The sequence below is a fragment of the Pyrgilauda ruficollis genome, unplaced genomic scaffold (genome assembly GCF_017590135.1).
Source record: "Pyrgilauda ruficollis isolate IOZ18807 unplaced genomic scaffold, ASM1759013v1 scaffold4, whole genome shotgun sequence".
In the NCBI taxonomy this organism is placed as follows: domain Eukaryota; kingdom Metazoa; phylum Chordata; class Aves; order Passeriformes; family Passeridae; genus Pyrgilauda; species Pyrgilauda ruficollis.
The window spans coordinates 2,480,972-2,503,234 of record NW_024525489.1 but is presented as its reverse complement, the minus strand read 5'-3'; the positions used below and the strand labels follow the sequence as shown (position 1 = coordinate 2,503,234).

Here is a 22,263-nt window from a genome sequence, read left to right as displayed (position 1 = left end):
CTTCCAAAATACTGTTTTGGCGCTGAATTTAAAGCACGGATTTAATTGCAAAGCCGTTCTTTGAGAGGCTCAGTACAAACAGCAACTCTACAGGGCACTCATCCAGAGGTGCTAACTCTCCCACCATTACCCCCACCACAGGGGTCTATAACATAATCGAGTTTTCATGCCCTCGGGCCAGCTTTAGGAACTAGTTTAAAAAGCTAAGGAATAGAGGCTTTGAAAAGAGGTGCGATCTTGAAAGAAGAAAGGCTGGCTGCGGGTCCGCAGGAAATGCAGGCACTCAGCATCTCCGAAAAAATCAAACCTAAAATATGCATGTGAAAAGCAAGAAGCATCCGAACCATTTCAGAGGAGCCTCCTCCGAGGCAATCCCTCCTCGCATGCTGCTGGCTCCCAGCTCCAAACCCTCCTAGGTGGAATGAGTAATGGCAGGAACGCGGCTGCCAGAGACCAGGGCAACACTGAGTGGGAGGAAGAGAACACATATTCTAGATATTGTTTCTAACTAGTTCTCCTAAAATTTATCAGGGACACATGCAACTGCTGAGCCAAAACACAAAGTAGACAGAAGAACTAGAGATACAGAAGTAATGACATTTAAGATGTATAATCCTCACTTGCAAGAACCACTTCTTTTAAAGCAAAACAAACCAAAAAAAGTCTAGTTAAGAGCAGGTTCAAGCTGAACTAAAATAAAGAATTTGCACTGACAAAACCAGCTCTAAAATGCCACTTTCCATGTGTCGAGAGGAATGAAGCAAATAGCAAATTACTTGCTACCAGGTCTTCCTGGTTTTGTTTGAATATTCTGGAGTAAAAAGTAGAGGAACACTAATGGTGGCATTTAAGAGTTCATTTCTCCTAACCAATAGTACTGTAAATGAAAAACTAGATCCCATTTCCTCATTTCTTAAGAGAAGAAAGGGAAGGTGCTGCCAGCAGAGTATGCATCATTTGAATACATCAGCTGAGTGTGACATTTCAAACAGACAGTACATTGCCCACACATATCCCTTGGCACAGAACTGCATGAATCAGTTATTTTCAGTTTTTACTGAATTTAGTTGCTATAGAGATAATTAAAAGCTGCCCAATTGACTACAGTGGTTATCATTGCACTAGAAAAATAACTATCACATTTTTACATGAAGTGTATTTTCCAAAGCCAGTATAACTTGACACTTTTTAGGGAGTTAGAGCAACACAAACACAACAAATAAAAAAAAAAAGCCCCACACAAACAGAAAACCACTGGTTAGGTGTGTGACTAGCCTGGTAGTATACCAGCATCACCAGACAAAAGCCTGGAGACTGAGAGGGAGCACTGCTATTTGATTGAAGTGCAAACAGACCTATCAAATTAGCTGATGCTGTGGTTTAATCTCCCATTTTTAGCTTTCACGGGTACAGACATAATGTATTATTTTCACATAATTGCATGAGAGAGTTGTTATACCTTGCATTGCTCTAACATCAGAAACCATTAAAGACATATAAATACATCCTTACAATAATCTGATGAGGCAGGGACATGTTACCCAAACCTCACACAGAAGGAGTTGAAACAAACATTCACCAGCTTGTCCAACACTGCTCAGGACAATGGCTGCAGACCTCATAGTAACCTCATAGTAGCAGGAGGGGCTACTGCTTTAACCCCTGGCCAACTACTCACCAACTACCTTGCTGACCAACCTATCTGAAACTACCGCCTGAATCTGAAAAGTGGGAAGAATGAAAGGAAATTACAGAGAGGAAAGGGTGGGGAGGATTACATCTTATCAAGGACAGCAATTTTGTTCAGTCTCTGGCTTCACAGATAAAAAGCTGGATACAAGAAGAGTTTTAGCTAGCTAATTCAATTTCAAAAAAGACTTTTGTCTTTCATTACTTTTAGTTGCACACATTTCCTTGCAGAGCACAAGCCATTCCCTGTATAGTAATTGTACAGTTAGCAGTGGCCTAAGGATGAAATCAATGTTAATTATAAACCCCAAGTGTCTGGCCTTGCTGTCCAGGTACAGCTACAGCTGGATCCCAGAAGGGGTGTGTGCAAACATGCTATGCTGGAATGAACCCATCAGCTTCTGTATACCAGAAATGTCAACATGGATTGGACACTAATTGCTCTAAGTTGTATCATACACTCAGGAAAACAAGGCCAGTATTTCCCCTGCTTTTCAAAAGCAGTGAAGGAACAGGAGTTTTCTCTTAATTCTGTTGAGGGCAATCAGCTGGCACCATTTTCTCAAAGTGCAGATGTACAAATGGGTTAATGGATGCACCCTGTGTAATACAGACTGGGTTAATTTTTCATTTAGCTTAAATATATATAAGAGTGTGTTGTGATAAGGTACGAAATGATGATACAGACACTGTTGCTCTTGAGGGGAATAAAAAGAAGAACTTTTATTTTCTGACTCTAACATTTATAGTTTTTTAAAGGTGACAGTGGATTGGAGGGTGACAGTACCACCTCTCCAATGCCACTGGACAGACCAAGGGTCTATCAATTCTCTCTACTTCTATGAAAAAATGCAAAACATAAGTTATTTACAAAACTGTGTGTAAAAAAGTTTATTGAAAGTATGTAAACATCAAAAAGCTTAACAAAGTCTTACAAAATCAGAGCAACAAGAGTGCCCAATGACATCTCACTCACATAAAAGGTCACACTTAAACTAGTTTGCAGTTAAATAATTAAATGGGATGGTAAGGCTGGAAATGCTTAAAAACAGCTCATATTGCTCAGCTTGTAAAAACTGTTAATTCTCAAATCAATGCAGGTGTCTGAGTTTTCTGTTTACACATATTCTGGATGTCTGACCAATTTCTCACTGGGTTTTCTGTTAAGGTTACTAAGTAAGATCTCAAAGATGAGTCACTTACAGGCACCTAAAGGTAAACTAGGTTCTTGAGTGTTTGCATCATCTTAAAAGCATCAGGAGCATTCATTTTTATTCATGGTTATTCTGTAGATGACTGAAAAAAAATTGCCATTGAGAGACAGAAATGTTTTAGTCTTCCAAATGAAGGATTATTCCATTACAGTATCTCCTTTCCCCATTTAGAGGTTGCCTGGGAGAAACAATGTCCCTAACCAAGTCATCCCAACTGTGCAGGCATTCAGGACACTCCTCAAACACACTCTTCCACTTAAAACAAAACCAAACCAGTGAAACTAATGCAAGCCTATAAACAGTTTATCAGATAACCATGAACTTGTTCTAATGTTAACAAAGGATTTCTATTAAGAGTATTTCAGGTGTGAAAGTGAGACACAACATCTTTTAAACTGGTATTTTCTATTAAGAATGTATTTTTCTGAAGAGAAATTACACTGGGGCTCCCTTGGGTACTTTTTTCCTTTTTGTGTATCAATTGCTCTTTGCAAATTAAGCTCATTCTAAGAAGTATGCTGAACTAAACAAGGTTCTTAGTTAGAGCATAAGCTTTGGATTTTAAACATTCTGCTGAGTGGAAATTCCTTATGTTTAAAGTACATACTCTGTAGGCCTACAAAACACACACAAAGCCTTAAAGTCTTTCAACCATTTCTCAGAAAACAGCTACTAAAAAAAAAAAAAAAAAAGTATCCTAAATGCAATTTCATCAGTATCACCAGTATGAAGACAAAAAGATACGATATCTTTGTGGATTCTTGGTAAAATTTTATATTCCCCTACTTCATCAGACCAAGAAAAAACTGAACAAGACAGTTCCTTTGCTATCAGACATTGGAATCAGACTTTTTATGGTATTTACTTGAAAAAGCCATATGGATAAAGTCAATGGCTGTGGAATGGGGAAGACCAAAAATGGGAAAACAGAATAAAGAACAAAAAAAAATTTCAAATTTGATACAGAATAAAACTAAACCTTCAATCCATGATCTCATGCCAAGCACAACACAAGTTCTCCTAAGAGTCTTCACTAGCAAACAGCTTAAAGAAAACCAACTGAGTCTCAGCTCAAGACACCTATCTCTTTGTCTATGTGTGACTGAAGAGAAGCATCTCTATTGGCCTGGAAGCCTTTCCAGCACTCTGCAAAGGCAGCAGACACAGAGGTATGGATCTCTCCAACAGTATTTGATTCCTCCACAGCACCACTGCATCTTGCAAGGGGGAAAAGGAATCCTTGATCATTCTTGCAAAAAATCCTTCTCTGTATAGAAAGGGTTTCAAGAGGTACCATGCCCCCACTGTTCAATCATAGAATACTGCTGTTCATATACCAAAAGGTATGGGGGGAAAAGGCATAACTCATACAAGCAAGAATGTCTTGCAAGCACAATGCTGGGGACCAAACAGACATCTCCAAGACAACACAGCTATAATGGTTTAGGAAGGAAAAGACTAATCCATTAGTGCTACCTATTAGGGACATTAGCAACTACTTTTCCCCACTGGCCAGTCCAACATGAAGAACTAGGTCAGATTCACACTGTGATATACAGCACAGAATTGCTTCTGATTTTTAAGAAAACTTTGCTCGTTTCTGCAAAGAATAGAAATTCTCCCTATGAGTTCAAATTACCTGATACAGTTGTGCTTTTCCAAACCAGTTATTTTCTTGTTGTTTTTTATTTTTAATGAGACATTACAGTGAAACCAGGTCAAACCACTACTACTCAAAAAGCAAATGAAGTAATATTTTACAGGTTTTCCAAACCTAAAAACGAGAAATACAAAAAATTCTTCCTTAGTTCTCCCAAAGTCAGCTGGGGCTGGCAAGATTTTTGTTAGTAATTTTAAAAGACAGACTGAAGGGATCAAGGGAAGCCAAGCTGCTTGGTGGTTCATGAGGAAGAGGCCATCAGGCAGAAGCTGCTTTATGAGGTGAAGCGCACTGCTCCAGACACTGGGCATTCTCTCAGTTAGATTTATTTGAAGGTCAGAAGTGAAGAAAGCTTATAAATAATTAGGGCCAATATAACTCTCAGGACATTTCCAAGTACGTGACTCTCTCCTCTATTACAGACAACAGGTACAGACTGTACTACATTCAATGGAGCATAAAAAAAAGAATAAATATCATGATACAAAATGCACTTAAAGCAGAATACTTTCCTTCACTTCGTTTGCTTTTGTACGTAATTCCTGAGACTCCAGGAAGAAAACAATTATGTCAAAATGTAGCCTGTATTTACCAACAGCACCTGGCAGCCCTCCAGCATTCCTGGCACAGCACACCTAAGGGAAGTATGTAACCCTGGGCTGGGCAGAGACCGCATCATGGCATGGCAGCTGCAAGTGGTGTGCTGGCCTGCAGTTTTAGGGAAGAGTAAAAACAACAGTGTATGGGAGACGAGGTCTGACACAATCCATCCCCATCCAGCCGAGTTGTGTCTAGAGGAGATCTCTCTCCCTGCGAAACAGCTTTCTCTCATGGGAGAGTTTCATGCAGGTAGAGCACAGCAAGGAATATTTCTGTGCCTAACAAGGTGTTTGTATCCCACTCAGTTATGGGTGGAAGTCCCATAAAGCCTCTCAGGAGCCTAATTCATCTCTGCACAGATGAAAGGGGGGGTTAACCTTTACATAACAATAAGTCTTCTGCCACAAGGCCACTGTCTTCAACTACTTGTTTATACAGTCCCTGGTGAGACATAGGCCTCATCCTCAGGCATTTAAATCTTCTGAAATATTCTTGCAGGCAGGAAAGTAAATATTTCCCTAATCCAAACAGTAATAAAATTATTATACTCTCACCTCTACATTTTGGAAGAGGAGTCAAATTACAATTTAATTTAATTTTTATGACTGATATTCTATGCAGAACTTCTAGAGTTTGTAAGTATCTAGAGATCCCATACCTATGTGCACAGACAGATGCCAAAGCTTCTCTGGGACACTGAACTCAGAAGACACTTGTGACTGTTACCACTACTGTGAGTCATCAGACAACAAAGATCAAAAAACCATCTCAGTTAGCATTTCTACTTTCCCAATCCAATCACAGCTTTTCCTTTTCAGGAAAACTTGCGTTCTCCATCAGATGCACCTCTGCTGTAATAGATCTTTTTTGATCTAAGTTGTAGTGTGTTTTCATTGTATCGAGCTTGGGTCAGTTTCTGGTTTCAGTCTAGAGAGGTTTAAATAAAGTCAAAATAACAATTTCAATTCAAACCAGTTAGAATTCTGCCCTTTCCTCTCCTTTGTGGCAGTACCCAAGAGTACACACTCAATAATTCTGAAGCACATCAAGATTAGTTATTCCACCACTTGTTATTCCCTCCTTGTCTCCCATACTAAAGTACCACACTTTTAGTGTAAACACACCTTTTTTTGTGCATCCACAGAACTATGCAGTTTTGTGAGTACAAATCTGTCAGGCAGCACCTGGTCCTCTTCTGCGACAAGGTCCACAGGTACCAAGTATTTCTATAGGTTCTAGCAAGTCTGTGTCCAACAAAGTTTCCATCGCAGACAAGATGTGAATTTCCCAAACTGCAAATTAGCACCTTATCCATTACTTCCTTACTTATCACTCCAGAATACCCACAGCAATTCAACAGGTCTCTTTCTAAGGCAACTACTGATGGAGGGCTCTTTGAGGTAGTCTAAACATTCAAGTTAGGAGTAACATCTGCATAAAGTGACATACCTACATGATGCTGGCATTGCCATTGTGATCAGTTTTAATCCACATCATATCAGTAATGAATGCAGAGTTACCACTCCCCTTGTAGAATGCCATGTTCTAAAGTTAAAAAATAGAACAAAAACAACCTACCAAATCAAAATTCCAGACTCCAGTACTTCTCCCTTCCAAACAGGAAATGCTGCCTGTCCATGCCAGGTGTCTGCAGCAGCTCCACCTCCCTGTCACGGCAGGGTTTAGGTCTGCAGGGTACAGCAGTTAACCATTTACAACCCTCTCACACCTTGGCTATGTCATTGCAAGACCTCAAATTAGACACAGCCAAGAGCCTGGATGGCACTTGTCCAAGGATGCAGTTTTGTACCTGAGGCAATCTCATTTAAGAGCTCACTTCTGCCAGGAATAGAGAGTGGTCCTGATCTCTTCTCCCTCCCTTAATTCCAGGGCACATTACAACTTGTCTTGTGCCAGCTCTGAAAATCTGCTGGAACCTCCTCCTGGTTTAGCCACTTCACCCCTCTAACTCAGTAAGAGTATATAATCCTTTTCAGCTTGGTTAGTGAGTTTAGATAGCTCACAGCAGAACCCAGAGTGAGTAGCTCTTCTGGCAGAGGGAAGTAAAGAATCACATAGCTCAGAGAAGGAAAAATAAGAACAATTCTGACTTAATTGAAGCACTTGGTCAGGTCTGGAGAACAGTTTGTGAAGTCACAGCCCAAGGAAGGCTCCTGGTCTCAACAAGCAGAGGAGCTCCCCAGAACACATTCCCATTTTCCTGTATTCAAAGCTATGTTGGAATCAAAACTGCTTTATCTGAAATAACTAATTGATTCAAATTGCACTAACTTTTTTGTTCCCCCCCCCCTCCAAAATACAGACATTAAATTAAAGAATGCTGTAAGAGGAGTTAATATTGCAATATCTGTATGTGTTATGTTTTCTGCATGGGACAAGCTGTTCAGAAGAGGAGAAGCAAGACCAAGACCAGCATTCCGGTATTTTGGCACATTTTTCTTTTAGACCTCGTACAATAACTGGTCTCTAAGTGCCGGCCTTCAGAAAAGGCACAAGGTCCTGCGCCTAAATTTCCACTGAACACTTCATAGCAATCAAAGATCAGGAAAGCCTAACCATTATTGTAATTATTATCACCATTATAATCAAGTGACTTAAAAATGTCTGAGTATATTTGACAGGATTTGTTACCTTTTGGCCCTATTTTACCCCTACTGGCTAGAGTCAGTAGCAACATAGTATTGGTGCCATTTACTTTTCCTCATAGTTAGTTAGCTTTCTAAAGGTTTTCAACTCCTTCAGACTTGCTGGAGCTACAGTGATTTTTAGGAGGTTACATTTCCTGCTAAATGTGATCGATGGGCATGCAAAATCATTACAAAAACAATGAATGATACACTGAAAGACATGAGTAAAACTAAGAAGTTCTAAACACAGGATAACATTCAGAGCAGAATCAATAGCTCCAACAGATGCAAGTATCAGATGGGGGTAAAATTATATACCCCAGAGCATTCTCACTAGTTAAACATCCACTAGCACAAACTGGTGCCAGCTGGTGTATAATTTTAAATAACACGGTAAAAATTTTATTAAAAAGAAAGACACAAAAATTCAAACATCACCTATCCTGTTTTAATGAAAATATATCTATCCTCAAGAGGTGGCCTGCAGTTTCACTTCTGTAGTGGCTTTTCGCAATGGAGCAGTTACAAGAGAGCACTTAGAGATTAGGAAGCAAATAACCACACTGCTCATGAGACTGAAAGATGTGCCTGCAGCTCATTACATGGCTCTGGTGTCAGATGAAGACTGGAAGCTGCTTACCTGGACTCACACGATGCTGTTCTCAGTTGAGAACCTACTGAAAAGGTGTGCAACTGCAGCAAAATATGATCCCATGCATTTAATTAAGGTGTGGTATTTCTGCTCCTGCCATTCTTCTGTTTTTGAAATGGCTTATACAAGTGAATTATTACAATTTCTTCTTAGTGGTATTCTCGGGTACCTTTCATTCTTAATTTTTTTAAATATATATCTATCTGTATATAGAAGATAGTAATGTCTTTCAAATAAACAAAAACTGGGAAAACCTGGGTTATAACTATGGATTTTCAATAAGAATAAAACGTTGTTCAGTTTCTTGAAGTTTAGAACAATGATCTACTCTCCTGGAGAGGCTCAATTAGTCCCATTCACGTATTAGGTAATGAACAGAGATAATGCAATGGAGGAAAAGTGGCTGCAGGTAAACAATGAGAACCAAGCACGACAGGGTGAAGAAAAAAGAGAAGAGGGGGAGAGAGAGAAGAAAAATAAAGTTAAAAAAGCATGCACACTGTCAATCCCAAACCACAACCAGGCACATTGTATCTACACAAGTAGATACTTCACACAAGATCATAACATGAACTTTTGAACTTGCATGGAAAAAAGCCTCTCCACTACTTAATGCACTAAAACATCAATGCCACAAAATGCTGAAAAAATTCCTTCAAGTTGCATCAAAGGAGGATTATATTGTGGGCACATGCATGAAGAAAGGAAAACCTGTTATCTTTACTGAATATAGGCCTTGATGTAAATCACACAGCCACAGTGAATAACTGCATTTGTTTCGACAGCAAAACACCTCATCTGAAATACAGAATAGCTGCCGGAAATGAGCTAATGGTACTTTTCTTTCTGTATTAAAGGACTATTTTCCAGTGCCCACTGTGTGGGCTTAAACACTAGACTGAAACAGTCAAAATACTTAGAAGTAAGATTTATGGCTAAAAAGGGGAAGGCTAGGGGGGAACCTTCTTTGAAGTGACTGACTTCTTTGACCGATGTCTCAGAATTACAAGGTTACAAAAGAGCCCCCTCTCTGTGAGCAGCCCCCTGCATTCTTCCTTCATCTCTGTGGCAGATCATATTGATAAACAAGATTTGAAAACAATTCCTTGGGAATCACAGTGCTGGCTAGCACATAGTGACTGAGATATTATGAACAACAAATGTCTTTTTATTTTCTAATACTTTTTAACAGATACCTCAAACTTTTAACTTGTACCTCAAACACTACTTCAGCCATCAACATTAATACTTCAGCACCATGTTTTTCAAAAGGTTTCAAATGAGCTTGAAAGAAAAATCAGTTTACTTCCACAGTATTACAAAAGGTGTTGCTAACTACATTGATAGAGGAACAAATTGCACCAACTGGAACCCAATATTCTTTCATTAATCAAAAGAAAAATTTTCCTTTTTTAGTTGCAGCAGCACTATAATAGATTGATTTAGACTGGCTGCCTATTTCTTCTAACATATTATTTGTCATTAATTCTACTCAAGAGAATAGCTTTGCAGTGAAGGCTAGTAAAACTAATAGTTCTGGAGTGCAAAATACATGCTGCAACTTTATACACAAACCCACTGTAAAAAATTCTAAAAACTGTGGCATGCCATTCTTTGTTCACCTTTCCAAACAGTACTTTGATAATCACTTTACAACCTTTCACCTTAAGTCTGCAAAAATACTCACCCTTTAACGTATAGTGATAGCTTTATTTAGAATCATATCTGCGGTTATCAGCTTTTAATGAGATTATAGCCTGATTCTTTTTATCTCCCCTGTTAGAGAAAGTAGTTGCTTTGTAACACTTCAGCATGAAAAATTGCTTTGCAGGAAATTTGACTCTGTCATGAGCTGAAAAGAAATTCTTTAAAATAAACCATCTCTATTTCTTGCTCATATTAATACATTTTTATGTTAACATTTTAGCATATAATTGGAGCAATAAATGTCAAAATTTTCTTGCAAGCTTGTGACCCTCTGTAGCTCCTGCAGTCGACTTTGTATATTAAAATGAAGACTTTGTATATTAAAATGGAGAGACAAAAACTATCAAAACAGAACATTAACTTTTTCTTGTTTTGCTGTTCTTTACAAGCAACTCAGCTGTGAAACACAAGAGTTAGTCTGACTTCTAGTTCTCAAATGACAAGCAGCAAGGTTACTCTAAATTTAAATTGCACAATTTACTAAAATAACCTGGATCTAAGCACAACTTGCACAAAATCAAAACACCTTCTATACAACCACAGGTAGGTGTATTTATTGTATGTTTGTATCAAAGTGGCACAAATAGGCCTTTGATCCACTGGATCCACTGCAGTGGCCATTGAAGTTCTGCAGGCAATAAAAATACTATATATAGGTTATATACGCTTATTTTCTTCTAAGTACAAAACCTAAACACCAAAAGAGAAAAAGGTGGAGTAAAATAAATAACAATTAAAGTCTTTCTGTACAGATCAGGTCATCTTATTTGTTATCACATTACTGGACTCGCAGAAGCCTAAGGTGACGAGGTATCCCTAAGACTTACACTCAGTTACACTCTCTGCAGCACAGAGAAGCAAAAGAGGAAACAAGGAACAAAAATAAAAAGTGGAGCAAGCCCGTATGGTACAGCCCTCCCTGTAATTCTGTCTCTGGTTAGCAAGTTGAAAGCATTTCATTTCTCTGACTTGAAGCCTGATATTCACATTCCTCTGTGGCTTAATGTGGATATGGACTACAGATTGCACTCATGTCCTAAAGGAGCTAAATGATTAGCACAGCAAGCCCACAACCTCCAAGTGGGATAGCAAGAAACCTTGCATTTCCATCCACTTTGAAGAAAAAGGAAATTAAATTTCTTAATTCCTAGTTTTGTTGCAAAGTAGGCAATGCTGTGTGGATGTAGTGATTGCCTTTACCAAAAGTAAGTAAAATCTATCCTTGGCAGTCATGAAGACACTCAAGCCTCCTGAAGTGCTGTTAAGTGTGACCACCACTCCCGGGAAATTAAACACCCTGTACCAACACAGCCAAGTCTCCAACTTCAGCCCTTCTAAAACCAGTGCTGAGTGGCAACAGGCTGAACAGAAACGAAACAGCAAAGACGTGACACCAGCGTGCATTTCATTCAACAGTTTACCACAAAAAGAAGCCCATGCTAACACAAATTCCTATAATCATGGAATACAAGTTGCTGTATGTGATGAAAAAAATGGAGACCCAACCACGCCTGATGCTGTCTCACAGCAACATCTACTGTACACAAGACACCAGTGTGAGTGGGCAGGGAAAGGGAAATGCTCCCCACCAAGTGGCCACAGCTCTGCAATTCCACCCAAGCTATTTATTTCCTGCTGCTAAAGTTCAGCATTCTCATTTGAGATGCAAAATTCTGGGACAAACTTGCCAAGAATTAACTGGCCTGCCTTTTTTAAAAATGGTTAGCTGTGCTTTTGAAAGAGTTACTAAGGCCCAAAGGGTCACAGGGTAATTATTTACAGGATGGATGCCAGGGATGAAGTGACAGATAAAGCCATTACAAAGATCATGCAGAGTAAGGAATGAGAAATTTCTGCAATTTATTGTCTATCACTACGAAGTGTGATTCTGAGACAGCACCAACTCTGCTCTTTCCTCTTTATAGCGTTAGACTATAATGACTCAAGACCTTTAATTCTCCATTTCCAACTTCATACTGGATATATTTTAGAAGGCAAAAAAAGATGAAATCAAGCTCGTCACACAGACATCATGAAGAGGTGATGTTGCCTTGCTTGAGTTTGGAAAGTAACTGGCCCAATTGTGACAGAAATGAAGTGTTCCCTTTCAACTAAATAAAAGCTGTGGTTGCAGTACAAACCACTGCCCTGCACTTCAGTATAAGGAGGGTTTACAACCTGCTCTTGCAGGAGGGTGATTGGAGGCAGTATGGTTCAGCCATGACTCTCTAAGAGGGAACAGGATCACTGGAACAGTTTTAAAAACCCTTGTGAAAGACAGAACAGCTCATCTCTTCCCCAGCCACTCCCCCACTGCAGAATACAGGACACTCAGTCCAGAAGCATTTCCAGTGCCTAAATATAACACAGGCATCCACATAGCATAAATAGGAGAATCCTTCTGAAGGGCTGTCTTCAAAACAACCTCCATTTTTCAGTAGAGTCAGAATTCAAAGTCATATACTGGCATGTCACATTCGGATATCCTCCTAAGAAAAATGAATTTATTGTTATTATACCTGGCTATTTTTATAAAGATTCTGGAAACAAGAAGCATTAACTGTGTTTAATTAATACTCATACACCTTCATGTTTCTCTTTGGTCACAAGCCAAGAAGATTTGATGGAATATGATCATATCCTTATGGGATTTCATAACATTAGTTTTCACTGGCAGCCATTGATTACATACCCCAAATGAAGCTGCTAGATTTTTTCAGTCTTTTTCCTAAGCTTTGATATATAAACTTGTCAAAATAAAAAATAGCTGACCCTTAATATTACAGTTCATGCCAAAAATTATACAAAGCTATTAGAATCACAAAGCCTAGAATTCAATTAGAAAATGAATGCTGCAAAATATTCAAGCATAAGCATTATGATTATATCAAGAAAGAGTAAACAAAAAGAAGTGTAGTTTTGAAGAAAAGCTAACCTGCTACTCATGATGGACAAATTTCAAAATCCTTTATTTCTATCTCTAAACTCTCCAGTAAACCAAACATTTTAATTGGCAGTAGGATGTATGTACTGGCAGATATATGTCTTCTGACAGTGACAAGAACAGCACTAAATCACCATGTTTTCACAATGGAAATTCAAAAAATAAACTAGTAGAGCTAAAAGACCAAGTTGATATTGCTGGAACCTTCTTCAGGTCACCAGGCTATATAAGCAAGACTCAAATAGCACCCCCTCACTACTATGACTTATGAAAGTACTAAGTCTGACACTAGAAAAAAAACAGAGACTATTTATTTTTTGAGTTTTAAGTTAGAGTGGGAATTTAATTTGCAGAGGGGGGGGAAAATATCACTATGGCATAAAGTAGAGTGAGAATAGGGAGAAAAAGAAAAAAGACTGGCAAAGATAAACCAAGACCATAGAGAAAACATTTTTTCAGGGCAGATAGAAAAGGAAAAAAACTTTCCAGCTGTTGGTCAATTTTTGTAAGTTTTAGAAGTGTTTAGAAGAGTTTAGACTTCTTCTAAACTCCTTTGCCTATTCAGACTGCACTTTTTCCCACTGCAGTCAAAGTTCATTTTTTTTTTTTCTTTTTTGCAGAGAGCCAGTAAAAAGCAACTCTAACTCATCTAACTTGTGTTCTAAATATAAAAAATGCACAAAAATCTGGGTCTCATATTACTGATCAAAAAGAAATCTAGAAACTACCTCAATCCTAATTTAAGTTTAGCTCCTTCAGTAGAGAGGTCCAGCATAACTACTCACCATTCATTCCACGAGTCACGCTCATCCTTTTCTGTGTGTTATCTCTCAAGACAACAGATGAGAGCAATTACACCATTCCATGAAAATAAGTTCACATTTGCATATTGCTATCATCTTGTACCTCACAGATGTGAGAATTATACATTTTTCTCATCTCTACACAAATACTACAGCAGTTTCAAAAAGTCAGAAAGATTAATTACCCCATTCTGGAATCAAGCCTGCCTGCAATCCTAGACATCAAATAGTCTCCCAATTTCTCACCCCACTTTTCCCCAGAACAGTCTTTGGGCATCTTAAGGGGTTCCAGAAAACAAAATTAACTACTTTCACAGACAAGAAAAGTAATAATGTACTACATAATTTTCTTCCACTACTACAGCTACCTGTGGAATCTTGGGAAATTGCAAACGAGACAAGTTTATCTGTGATCTTGAGAAAAGGAGGGAGATGTTGAAGCAAGAACACCTAAATTGAATGGTCCACACAGCTGAGGAGGTTTCAACACCGTCTTTCAGCTGGAGAAAGAAGACAGCAATTGCATAAAAGTCACAAGTGGCATAAAAATTATGTGTCTTAACTGTACTCCATATATAGTTAGCTTCCCTTCACAGGGTGGTACCCTGAATACCACACAATGAAACCAGAGGAAGAGTCTGGCTATAGACATCAGTATAAACGTGCTTTTATAAGAATTGTTTTCATTCTACAGAACTAAGAGTGAAATACCCCATATGACATTTTATTCTCCTGTAAATGAAGAACACAACATGCAGACTTCCTGTAGTGGAACACACTTTTCCATGTGCAATTTGAACTGCCAAGTTTAAACAGAGAAAAATATGTATCCATGGATATCTAATTTTAGAAAGACAAACAATTCTCCTGCTCCAGCACCGGGGGGAAAAATGGTAAGAAAGAAATATTTATTACAAGTCTTACGGAAAGGAGCTATGACAATATGTGATGTGCACAAAACGTAGTAAGGACTGGGTTGGGCAACTGCCCATGAGGAAAACAAAGCTTTTGTGGGCGTCTGAAATGGACAGGTTACAGTTAAAGCCATCACATCTTACTGACAGCTTGATACACTAATTTTTCTCCAGTGGAAAAGCTTTGGGAAGGTTGATATCTTTAGAGCCTTTGCAGCCATTGTCAACCCCTGTGTCATGTTAGCAAGCACAGAGGGTGGCATTATGATGGTTCTATAAAAGCAACTGTAAGGTCTGCTTGTAATTTATGCACTTTATTTTCCAAAGTCACTGTGGTTTTGGCTTACAGAATTTGGCCAGAACTCTTCAGAAACTCAACTGGGCAATTTTTCTTCCTATAATCTGAGGTAGATAGAGATGGAGAGATAGCTTTATTGCATGCAAGCACATATTCATCACATACTATCATTCTTGCTACTACAAAACAGTAAAAGCCAGCATGTGAAATGTAAAGAAATATAAAGAAAAATATTTATGTTCATACAGAACCAGTGTGCTTTAATGAAGAGGCAAAAAACAAAGGCGAGCATCTAAAAAGAGAAAATGGATAAAACCCTGGATATTATGGCCTCTGGAACAAAAGGCCTGATTCTCCTTGGAAATGGAGTGCCAGTGCTGGAAAATTCCGCTAAAACCAAGATATGGCAAAATCATTGTATTTACCTTAGGTAGTTGCTAAAGGTAGCAGCAGTCTCCACAAAGTAAAACTCACTGGTATTCAGTACCAGAAAAAATTATCCCTCAGAATTACAAACTGTCTAATTAGCAACTGAGTTAGCTAGCTAGTTTCAATTATGAACAAGCACTGTAATTCAGATACCTTCAGGTTGTGTTACGTAATTCATAAAACACTTTCATTCTTCAAATATACTGTTAATTAAGATCCATGAAAACAAGTATTACTATCGCACCTTCAGAATTGAAACCTGCCTTGCATTTTTGATTCTTTTGTCCAGAATTAGTGGGCAGAAGTTTACCAGTCCTCAAGGCACACTGAATCCTATTTAAACTTTCCAGGCCAGCTGAGCTTAAAAATTGCATTTCTTTTTTTTCCCCAGCTCTTGCTCATAGAAACTCCCCACATGGTTGTACCAATCAGAAATCAAATTCGCAATCTTGGGATGATCCTAAATGCTTGGTTTTGTTTGTTAACCATATCATTAACAGAAGGCAAAAGAATATTATCCAGAAGGATAGAGAAAGAAAAAATAATGGAATTATCATGATGTCAAAAGTATGACAGGGCTTGTGACTTTCTAAAGATGAAAACAAAAAATCCCTTGTTCAAAGTGAGACATTGATAATGCTAAATCCTAAAAAATATATCTCCCTGGCATTAAATTCAATATAATATTGTCCAGAAATGCACCTCCTGGTGAATCCAATTTGCAATTCAATTATCTTGGTTAAAAATACCCAAAACATTAAAAGACACATAACTAAAATTAACCTCATTGTTCATTAATACTAAACTTTACGTAGGTGGTCTAAGGACAAAGAAACCACCCAAGGCCAGGAAAAAAAAAAAAAAAAAAAAGGCCAGAAGAAAAGTAACAGCGCATTTTTTAAAGGGCAATTTTGAAATTTACTATAATGTCTAGAAATAGCCACTGAACAATTACAGTTAAAAATGTAGCTTGCCAAACTACCACTGCATTGCAAAAATCCAGCTAGTTATCCTGGATCCCATGCAGGGCAGTAGCACCCCCATCTCAAAGTCCTACTAAGTCTTTCTAAAATACAGACCAACTGATGTCACTCCCTCTGCAGTTCTGTGTTAGTGCCTGACTCAATTTTCTGTTTCCTTATTTTCATCACACATGAGAACACCGGGATATTTAGACTACTTACAATGTTCAAAATGTTTTTTAATTAAAATAGCCAAAATAACCCAAATAAAATTAATCAAGAGAAAACAGTGATACACGACGTATTTCCTTCTTTTAAAACCTTGTTTTTTACCCCAAATTTTATCTGCTAAAAGTTTACCAGCCAGACTTCCTCCCCCTGCTCCAGCCACTCAAGCACTGCGAAGAGGCTGAATCTCTCTCCCAGCAGCCAGGCAGGAATTCCCTAATTTCCGACCCAAGCAGTGACCCATGCTGAGCCAGGGGTGCCCTGACAACCAGGTACTCCTTTCTTCCCAATCCGTGTGCTGGCAAACCTCGACACAAATTCTTCTTTTCAAACAATATGACTTGAAAACAAACCAAAGGTTCCTAAAAATCCCCATAACAGGGAGCTGAAACTTGTCCGTGGATGCACACAGAGACAAAAAATACCTCAACCAGATATAACGCTGCATAGGCAGCCAGAACCCTGTTGGTGTGTTCAGGACCTGACAGAGTGGTTTGAAACACGATACATCCCCTTTGATACAGCTCACAAGTTTAGAAGTGGAGGGGCCATATCCTATTAAAAATAACAGGAAATTGGTCACAGCAATAAATCTAAAGCTTTGTCTGCTGCAATTTCTTATCTGCCATGAGCAGCTGGTGGTGTGCAAAAAAGCCATGCAAATTTTCCTTCTTAGAAAAAGAAAACAAACAAACAATTAAAAAATCACTCCAAAACTGTAGCTTCCATTTGGTGATAGCTTGCATCAGTCAGTTAACAGCCTTGGGAGACCTAGATCCCCAGGATCTTGTCCAGTCACACCAGGATATTGATGGTTTACTGTTGCCTCCAGGCAAAACCCCATCACTGAGCAAGTGAAGATGGTGCACTAAGGTTCACAAGTCCCAAGGAACCTCACCAGAGGCTTTGGCACTCCTGACAGTACTTTTCTCATGCAATTTCTGCCTCCAAGTGATATCTCTCTCTCCTCTGACAGCATTTTTCTCTTTACCTACTGAAACAAATTAAGATCGAAGATGACAGCAGCTGCTTCTAACGGCTTACCAACACCTAAAAGGGACTGCACCAGGCAGTGCTATCTCTGCAATTCCCACTAGTGGAGAAGCAGCTTCTGCTGAGCTAGAAAGAAAAGGATGAGGAGGTAGGGAAGAGGCAGCCAAGGCTCTTCCTCGAATGGAATAAAATACACACGTCAGAGGATTTCATTCAATTGGCAGAGACTACACTGAGCTTTTTGCCAGCATAACTGCATCTGCTGTGGGTATGACTTGTTTTCCCAGTCATAAAAGGAAGAGTTTTGCCAACAAAACTTTAAAGACTAAGACCAACAACGTGAGTGTGGGGTTCGGTGTGTTTTCAGTACACATGAGTGAAGTTAACTATGGTCCAGTTTCCTGCCAATCTAATCCACACATCGTGTAGTGCCAGTATTTTCTTTCTTTCTTATTCTGATTAGGTCCTGCAAGCATTTCTGGAGCAGACTATTTTCAGACAGACAATCCTCCTCTGAAGTTTTTTTTTTTTTAATCCCAGTGTAAGATCCCAAAGGTGGAAAGAACTTAAGTGGTTCAATACAAAGGGCATATGTCTACTTTAAGAGCTAAAAGCACTTCCAAAACATGTATATTTTGCCTGCATTTAGACAACCACAACATACTAGTTGTACGAGATACAATGGAAAGATGAAACCACTGCACCTACTAAAGAAACCCCAATAATCAACAACAACAAAAAAAAACATTCTTCCAGCCCTAGAGACTTAAAAACCAGAAGAAACTAATTACAGTAGAATAGTTACAACATGTTTGGAGATCACCTCACCTGTGAGTATGTGCCAAAACCAGGGCTCAGTTATCTCCTGCTCCCCTGGAGGAAGGTGGAAGGGAAGTAAGTTCTAGTTTGGATACTGCAGGACCCCAAGAACTATCTCCCCTTGGAAAAAAAATGTATATAAGAAAACAGATTGAAAAAACTTCCTCTCCCTTGCATACATCAATTCTGTAAAGCTGTTTCTTTGGCTGGAAAAGGTGTACTAGAGCTGGGCCTGATATGCGCACCTTCTCATCTCAGTTATACGATTTTGAATTTCAACCAGCTCCTGATCCCAAGCATGAGGAAAGCTCCACATATTTTTCAGCTGCCTACAAGCACAAAAGGTTGTGAGCCAAAAAGTTCCATTCCTTGATATTACTCTTTGATAGTCTCTTCTCTAGCACCAAAAAGCCTAATACGGAAGTCCACATAATGCGTGGTGATCCCACTGGAAACAAAACTAACATTGGCTAAGGAATTACTAGGCTACCAAAATGACTTTCCACTAGCATATTAGAAGGGAGAGTTAGTGGTATGGAATTTCTTCAGGCTTGAGGGCTAACTCTCACCAACACTAAGCCATCTGTCATACGCTGTTTTATGTGTGCTTTGATTTTGGTTTTTTTGCAGCAAAAAAAGAAATGCACATCAGAAATGTTAGAGACCACCAGATTTATTTCATATATTATCAAAGCTAAGCATTCAAGAATTTTATGGAGATTAAGAGATTAGTGTCCGAGAGTTCTTATTCTTCTCTGTGCAAGGCTCTCTCTTTCAATCAATTTAAAAAGCTGAAGTTCAAGTTATGTTGTTAATTCATGAGGGGAAATGATACATAACCCACATGCACAAAGAAGTTGGCTTGCAAGCAGTTGTTTTTACAGCACAGAATCTGTTTCAATCTATGTTTGTTTAACAAGATGCAAGTCTAACAATGGTAATTTACTAAAAGCTTGTGCACTAAGTATGTACAATACCAGAAACAATGGTCATAACTCCTTCCAAAGATACAAAAGCATCTACAAAACTATCAAAACATAAGCACTGCCCTGGATTAGTTGTTTCAAAACCCGACATTCCAAACAGCTTCATCATTTCAATAACCATCTATAAACATTTAACTAATTTTGGACTACTGTTTTGCATTCCAGCAATGAGTTACTGCCAGTCAGTCCAACACAAAATTTCACTATTTGTATTTTCACCTATTTTTTTAAGCCGTAGTATCATTACTGTTTGCTCAGACAACTTTTGCAACAGTAAATCGTGGCTTAACGATCAAGCTAGGAACACCAATCACTGGAAGGCCTAAGTATTTACTATTAAGTTCCTCAATCTATATTTAAGCACTTGAATAACCACCTGCTTGTACAACTAATGGCTGGTGACCACACAGCTGCACAAGGCAAGGTGGCACTCTGCCTCTCCAACAAGCCTGTTTGTCAGTGCTCAGGCCCAACCTGCATCCTGCAGCATTAAAACCATAATCACATCTTGAAATGAGTCGTTATTTACAATGTTATTTGAGGCTTACTAGATGATATTCTGTTCTTCCTGAGAACCCAACAGAGCTAAATGAATCTCTGTGATGAACAACAACCTATGCCTTTAGCTACTGCATCAGATGGTAGAAGCTTCTTCAGTCCTTACCCAACACCTCCCAACACCTGTATTTTTACAGAACATATCTCACCATGATTTATACCTGCTCACTGTCTGCAGCAGAAGACTGAATCTTTCTTTGTCATGGTGAACATGTGGACCGTAAAAAAATTTTGGTTCAGCATTTGCATTTTGCTCCCAGACACAGTTTTACATCAAGATAGCACAGAAAGTTCTAAATGGGCAAGTCACTTCATTAGAAAAGAATCAACCAGAAAACAACCAGGTGTAGCAATTCTCCTGGAGCCTTAGAAAACAATTAACAACAACGTTTACAAAGGGCATTAAAAATGTTAGAAATACTTGCTTGGCAACAACAAACAATGTACAATCCTGCTCCTGAGGACAACTGGGGAGTGGGTTGCAGACAGCTATACTGTAGTAAGGTCTGTAAACTATGGGTGTTTACAGTGCACTTCTTACTACCTTCAAAAATAAAGTGTTTCACATTTCAGATACATTTGGTCTTAGTTAACTGCAGCAATCAGTTAACCATCATTCAATCGCACATACTTGGAAGGTGACTCACCAGATGTCAGGTGTTTAACTTGCATGTTCCCCAAGTAATATCTAGCTGCTGACATTTTTTTCTCCCCTGCCTCCAAAACACCGTGCACAAATGATCACAGTAGTGGGAACTTGCATCAGAGGATTAATATCATTAGTTATCATGGTTAGGATTAATATCATTAGGAGTGATATGCAATGCCATAACCACTCTGAATCTTGTAACAACCATGAGATAAGCTGCAAGTTGTGTCTGTAAAGAAAGTAATCAAGGGAATGAAATTTCCAGATTCTCTGAAAATTGGTTTTTTTTTATAGTATTCTACTTCTCAATTCTTCAGCCACTACAATGCAGGCACCATAATTATTTTATTTATTTAAAGAAAAACAAATTCAATGTTTGGAGTAGACCTGGCATTTTAATTTAGGACATTTCTAAAGAGTACCAAGTCATACACCTCATTGTTCTTCCCCTTACTGGCTGGCAGGCACCAATGTATTCAGCAATCATAGAGCCTCTGGCTAGCAAGATGTGGCAGCCTTCAAGTTTTGGAATTCCTTTCAGTGTTCCTCTAAAAGAGAATTGTTTTGATCCCCAAGTTGGTCCAGATGGTATCTCAGAATTGCCCAACTCCTCCTTTCAAGATAGCTGCCACTATTGTTCCAGAGGGTCAAGCAAACAGGCTTTTCAAAGTGAGCCATCACTACTAGAGATGGTCTATCTAAGGAAGTTCACAACATCTAAATTCTCTGATAAGCATTGACAGGAGAGTTTCTGTAAATCAAAACTATTTCTCCAGTGTGTCAAGCCAGAGCTTTGAAGTCTCCTGCAGCTGCTGGGCTGGTAGCTCCAGGTGACAGATTTCCTCAGAACCCTCCAAGTGCTGATCCTAAAACTGCAACAAACAGCCTTTAGGGTTGCCTTGGACAGAGAGCCTGATCCTACGGCTAGCAAAATGTCAGAGCTTGCAGGAAAAAATCCATGCACTGAAAACACTTGTCAGCAACACAAGGAGGCAAGAAGAGCAATTCCCATTAGAAGAGAAGATTCTGATTACTAAAGCAGCTTGTGCACTGCCTCATGTGCCCAGCAGACCTCTGAGAACCATTAAGATAGGAAAAGACCTCCAAAATTATCAAATTATCATATTATTATCAAAATTATCAAATGCAATCTTTGACTGAACACTACCATGCCAACTAAGCAAGTGCCGTGTCATGATGTTTTCCACTTCTAGGGATGGTGACCCCACCACCACGCTGGCCTGCCCATCCCAATGCTTACCCAACCTTTCAGTGAAGAATTTTTTTCCTGATGTTCAACCTGAACCTCCCCTGGTCCAGCTTGATGCCATTTCCACTGGCTACTTTGCATAGGCAATAAGTTAATGCAATTCATCACGTAACCAAATAAATAAAAGTTATTTTATCCTTCAATAGGAAAAAGTACAAAGTATATTTAACTAATTTTGTACTTGTGGAGAGGTTCATTGATAACAAAGCACTGCAGACTAAAGCCAGGCTTTTTGTGCCA

General features: G+C 38.8%; 1 protein-coding gene across 1 annotated transcript in view; it reads right to left on the bottom strand.

The window, feature by feature from the left end:
• Positions 1-22,263, bottom strand: part of PTPN14 (protein tyrosine phosphatase non-receptor type 14) — a 110,558-nt gene that overhangs the window by 71,641 nt on the left and 16,654 nt on the right. The gene's annotated exons all lie outside the window — the stretch shown is intronic.